The sequence below is a fragment of the Daphnia pulicaria genome, chromosome 1 (assembly GCF_021234035.1).
Source record: "Daphnia pulicaria isolate SC F1-1A chromosome 1, SC_F0-13Bv2, whole genome shotgun sequence".
Taxonomy (NCBI): domain Eukaryota; kingdom Metazoa; phylum Arthropoda; class Branchiopoda; order Diplostraca; family Daphniidae; genus Daphnia; species Daphnia pulicaria.
Window position 1 is genome coordinate 41157663 of NC_060913.1, and position 6283 is coordinate 41163945.

A 6283-nucleotide genomic window follows, 5' to 3' on the forward strand; every position below is an offset into this window, starting at 1 on the left:
TTGCATTTTTTTGTCGTTGTAAGAGAGCCAGCGGATATTTTTTTATTATAACAATGAGGCCCTAAAACGCGCAGTCTGTCCCCAAGTTTTTCCTTGTTCTCAATTCCTTTTGAATTTTCTTCTTTTGGCGCAAAGATTTTCTCGTTTGCAAAATAAAAATTGGATTTTTGTAAGAATCTCGAAGGTCGTTGTCAGTCGGTCACTTGTTCAGTTTCACCACTCGATGTCGTAGGCATTTGATTTCGGTTTTGTAATACCAAATAAAGCGAATTAAAATCCAACGAGGATCGAATAGGGCCAAACTAGTTTATTATTATCTTATTTTTCCCGATTCAAATCTGGAAAGGAAAAACGACATGTGACACCGTGAAAACTAGAGAAAAGAATGGCGAGGATGAGAGTAAGCTGAGCTACTTGGTCATTCAGTTCAGCCGTTTGGATTGGACCCAATGACCGGGAGTCAGATTGATTTATTGATTATCAGTTAAGGCAGTAAATGATGATAGTGGCTAGGAAATGGAAGCCAGAAAGGAAAAGAGAATCAAACATAGTTTTTTTTTCTCTCTCTCTGGTAAGATGGCCGCGAGCTTCTGTTTGACGCACCGTGAATACCAACGGTGAATCACCGCGCCGCATATTATTGACACCTCCCACATCCCTCCCGAAAGAGAAAAACAAAAAAGTGCAGTCATTATATTTCATTGGAATCTCCGACCGGCCCCGCCCTTTTTTTAGTTAATCTATGTACAGAGAAGAGCAGCCGAGCAGTTCTCTTGTTTTACCTCGAGCGTGAAAAAGGCGTCAAAATGAAATACAAAAAAATAAATAAATAAAACAAAGAAATAAATGCGGGTAAATCAAATATAGAAATGTTTACCAACAAAAAACAAAGAGAAAGAACGGAAGTCGGGAACCGCTACGACCGCCTATATTTATCATCTTCTTTTTTCTTTCGAGTTGCAACTTGGCATTGTCTCTCTAGTAGACTGCGTCTGCCACGGCGCACCCGAAGCTTTTGAATAATATCGCCAAGTCGTCATCATCAACTCATTAAGCCAGCGACGAAAATATACGCCAATAAATCATGTAACGTTTTTTTCTTTCGTTCTAAGAAAAGAAAAGAAGGGAGGAAGCCAATGATTACATAGGCAAGACCCAAAGTTTTGCGGTCTGGTGTGAACGTCATTTTCCTTCGGCTGTCGAAAAAAGAATAAAAAAAACCTTAAAGAAAAGTCAAATAAAAACTGAAACTGCTGTGTATACATAACACACAGACACAGGGCACACTATCTGATTGAATGGGCTGGGCCGTCATCATATCACGACCTGCTGTATACAAAGGGGAAAAACATGTTGTGCATACGCGTGTTTAACACGAGAAAAGAGTCGAGGAGATTGGGTGTCCTGTCACAGCAAACAAGATGAGCATCGCTACTAAAACGTGAAGCCTAAGTACTGGGGAGGAATTGTTTGCCGGCCGCCCGAGTCTCTTTTGTAGGTTGGAACGTGAAAGAGCGGAGGAGTAACGGCGTCGTAACTCTGATCCGCCGAGGGAGTTTTTTTTTTCTTTTACGTTTGCGACTAAGTCGCTGCCGACGTTTACGATGTGTTGTTACCTTAATGGACGACCAACGTGTTGCTGGGCTCCCGGCGGCCGCACGTATTCCGCGTTAGACAACTCTTGGACTGTCGGTGGTGGTGGGTCCCGTTTGGGCAGATCACGGAGCCAACCAACCGCACTTGACAATCATAGCGCCACACATAAACAGTAACAGATTAAGACTGGTTTTTATTTGCCCGTGTGACTATTTACCGGCCTCAAATGGCCTATAAAAAGCCAGCGGGGTCGACTTGTGCTCTTGTTTCCTTTGAGGGACCACGGAGAGGGGGGTTCCGTTTCCTCCTGGCTAGGCCTAGAACTTTGCAGCAATAGGATAAAGCAATGCGGCTATTTTGGGTCGTGTAGAGTGAACCCTGCAAGGTCGTCTGTTTTGAATTGCTGGAACGTATTTTCTTGGCACCAGTTGAAATAATTTATGGACCCGAGAACCGATGCCCATTTTCCCGACATTACTGGATTAATTCAATTCAAACCAAAAAATTGAAATGTTTATTCAGTCAATATTGGAATTGTCTACACGTGTGAATCATTGGGTGAAACACCTGGTGTGTTTTGATGATAACGGCGGCCGTCCGTCCTCTAGACAATGTGTCTTTCAGAACTCTCCAACCCCTTGGCACCATCGCAACCCCTTGCTGGCCCGTGCCTGTCTTTTATGTTTTAATTGGGACGACAGCGAGTTCTTCCGTGGCAGCACTCTTCTTTTATTTTTTCTTCTTCTTCTTCTTCTTATATATTTCTTGATTTATGTCGCCGGAAAAGAACTGGTAAGAAAATGGTCGTAGCGCTGCAGAGAGAGAATGATGCGCGTCGATTGAAAAACGTAAAGTCGTAAATCATTGCGCCGTTCTCCCCTTTTTTTCTCTCTGCCTGAAAAATATGACGCACGTATAGTGCTGGTACAGACGCGGCCCTTGTGTGTGTGTGTGTCTTAAGTGTAAATACCTCTCGGCCCGGTATTTTGCCGGGGCTGTTTTGATGATGATGATTATCATCTTCTCATTCTCCCCTTTGTGAAATGAAATAAAAGTGGGTGGAAGAAGAAAAAGAAGAAGAAATGTAACGCCTGGGATTTTTCTTCTTCTTCTTCTTCTGTCGCCTGACGTTGTAAAACTTTCAGGAGCTGCTGCTTTTTTTTTATTTCTGATCCTATTCATTTGGAAATTACACGGCCAGTTCCTTAAACATCAAACGGGTTGGGTCTTCTCCTCTCCTAATTTCCCCTTCTCTCGGCTTGTGTGTTTAGTTCTATTTTGTTTCTCCATTTTCTTTTCTTTCCTTAAAAAAAGAAAAAGTTCCAAATTGTAACGCCCGTCGGCTAGAGGTGCGTGTGTGGTATTCATTTACGCGACTGCTCGACGATGACGGACTACATAGCCGGCCCTCCCTCACCCAAAGCCCAGCTGTGTGTTAATTTTTTTTGTTAGGTTCTTTTCTTTTTTACTTTGTTTTTTACCTCCCAGCGCTGTGTATAATATAATATTATATATAGCTGACGACAAAAATGCTCGGCGTCTAATTGGCTTTGCTCGACGATGGCCCTCGTCATCATCAACCGACGTACTACCTACCCCCCTTTTTCAAAAGAAACTTTTTTCTCAACTCACCCATCACAGTTTAGAGAAAGAAATGATTACACATTCCTTTAAATAAGATGAACTCGTCAAGATGATTGCGTCGGAACAAGGATCGTATTACCCCCGGCCGGCAATCCTCTGAAAAGCGTAAACCCATTTGAAGTGAAAATTCCCTTTTTTTTTATTTTATTTTATTTTTTCTTACTTATATTGTCCGTCAATAATATCCTTGCCCTCCTCTAAGAGTTGCTATGTGCTATAAGAGCGGCACACTTTGTCGTTTTTTTCTTTTTTCTCTCCAATTTCTCTCTCCTTTGGCAGATGTCGTTTAGGAGACAAAGTGAACGTCATTTGTGCGCTGTACGTTTCGACGACTGGGCCGGGGCTCAAGTCCGCGTGAGATGCGCAAAGAAAGAAGTTGGGCAAAGAGAGTTGAGAGACTGGCTCGACAGGGACCCACATACAATTTCTTTGAGATATTCCACGTTGTATATGGAAATGGCTGCGCCGTCTTTTCTCTCCCTGTCTCCCAATAGGAAACGAGGCGCGTCGCTTTTTCATCCGGCGAGAAGGACGGAGACGATTTACCCCCGCCTGAGAGACTCTCAGACTTTGCCTTTTTGTGTGTGTTTGCATCCGATAGATGGATGGATAGATAGATAGATATAAATATATTTACTGAACGCTTTTCTTTTCTTACCAACCAAATGGACTATATCTCTCATGTTAAAGAAAACGTCTTCATTCTCTCTCTCTCTCTCTCTCTCCTTTGCAGATCTCCTTCGCAGCCCGCGACATTTGGCTGGGATAGAAGATGAAGCTCGGCTTGGCATCGTCCGTCTCAATTCCGGGTGCCCCCACTGGATAAGAGAATTTTCCTTTTCTTTTATTTAAAAAAAAAGGGAAACGAAACGACACTGACCGTATGCGGGTTTATGGTGTAACATGTAAGTTATCTCTCTCGACACACCGAGGTGAAGATCGGTAAGTCGTACGTACTTGACTCTCAAACATATTTCTTCTTCTTCTTTTTTTGTATTATTTCGTTTTCTTTTTTCTCGGCGCATGATTTACCGCGTTCGCATTTAAATACCATCAACTTTTCCTTCTTCTTCTCCTTTTGGGAGGAAGGAAAATATCATCTAAGAAATGGCTGCATTACATTTAAATGCGATGGAACTTTTTTTTGAGTAGAACTCTCGTGGAGGGGGGTCGTCTTGAGCGCATTGAAGCACTCTGTGGCACTCCAACTACGCAAGAAGAAAAAAGCCTGTTGAGTATTAGTCAGTGTCTTTTGCACGCCAGGCCAATCATTTTCCAGCAGGAGGAAACGCGCTTGTGGGTGAGAGGGGGGCCGGGCCTTCACCACACAAATGACTTTACGACCAGTTGGAAGGGGGAACAAAAAAAAAAAAGAATATGTAATTTTTTTTTCTTTCTCTTTTAACTTGAAAAAAGAAAGAAACATGTTTAGATTGATGTGCTGACTGGGATTTTATATTTTTTTTCCATTCCAACCACCCTGGTAGAAAACTCTCAAATAAAAGTGTAGCAAGCAGCAGCAGGAGCGGGCCAAAGGGCGGTCGCTGGATTTTGCTATAAGATGAAGTCATTCATTTTCAAGGCGCTGCAACGCGAGATTGGCTTGTGGATAGGTTAACGGCATTTAATCAGAAAGTGAAATGGAAGCTGTGAGCGTCGACGTTGCCATCCATCACAGCCATCCCTCTCCTTGTGCAAGAGAGAGAGAGAGTCTCTTTCTCTTAGTCACTGTGGCAGCAGCCACGATGGAAGTGCAATCACAAGGCCGTAATTCCTTTTCGCCACGGCTTCCACTACGACCGACCATGTAACACACACACTAACGATTCGACGGACCCATTGGCCGCCCATCACACACACACGTATAGTCAGAGAGGGTTTCTTCTTGTATCCCCCACTGGTTTACGTTTCCCATTCGTCTCCACCACTTAATTCCGATTTGGGCTTCGGGAAAATTGTGTGTACATCATCAGCGTGAGAGAGAAAAGGCAGACACTCTGGCGGATTGAATTCCAAAGGGGGTTGGCGTGTCTCATTTATTATGAAAACTCGGCAATCTAATCGACTCGTTTCCTCGTCCTGATTACTTTACTCGATTTCTATTTTATTTATTCATTTTGGACGGCCCCTCTTCTTATTCTACCCCCGGTGGATTGCGGAATCTTTTACACGGAAGCGTGTCTGCACATTTTGTAATTTCCAGTTGAATTTTGTTCGCCATCTTTTATTCTTTTTTCTTTTGATGATGGCACTTGTTATGCGTCAAATGTCGAAGATTGGATCAATTTTATTTCTTTTTTCTTTTCTACTCCGGAATCCATACAATGATGGATGACCGTTTGTGAATAGAGAGAGAGAGAGAGAGAGCCCCGCTGGCCTTTATTATAGGCCTTACATGTCCTCTCTTTCGTGATAATAATACTCGAGCATCGTATATAAGAGCCAAGCTGTGGCTAAGCTTCTCATGAATTTGCCGCCACCGCCGTTTAAAAAAAATAAAAAATAAAACCCTCGAACTGTGATGACACTATGCTTGGCATTTCCATCAAAATTCTTTCCAACATTGTCCGGCTCTCTGGAAGGTATTAGATTTGGGTGTGGGTACGAGAAGAACGCGCCCAGGCCATGTTTTTTTTCTTTTTCTTCTTCTTATTTTATTTGATCTTTCTTGTTATCCATTCTTTTTTCCCTCTTATATATTCCTCTTCTTGTAGGCTGGCCGGCTGCTGCTGTGTGCAGCCAGAAGCAGCTATATAGCCCGCTAGCAGCGAAAACCCAAACACACAGGGAAAAAGAAGAAGAAGAAGAAAAAATAGTATAAGGAATCCTTTCAGAGAGAAGAGAGAGAGAAGAGAATAAGGCTCTCCGGACACGAGGATTTATGGCGTCCGTGTCAGGGCGAACAAGAAGTGGACGCGAATGCTGAAATTTATGGCCGGTAGTCCGGACAGTACACACACACACACGGGTTTTTTTTCTTCTTCTTCTTCTCTCTCACATAGACTCAGACTTATTCTTTCTAGTCTTTTTGGCCGTCGTCGTC

The 6283-nt window shown here is 43.0% G+C and overlaps 1 long non-coding RNA gene across 1 annotated transcript in view; it reads left to right on the plus strand.

Moving 5' to 3' along the window:
• LOC124320491 overlaps nucleotides 1–6283 on the plus strand; it is a 125519-nt gene that overhangs the window by 64379 nt on the left and 54857 nt on the right. The window contains exon 5 of the long non-coding RNA XR_006913926.1: nucleotides 3974–4182. This is a non-coding gene — a long non-coding RNA (uncharacterized LOC124320491). The remainder of the gene's footprint in view (nucleotides 1–3973; nucleotides 4183–6283) is intronic.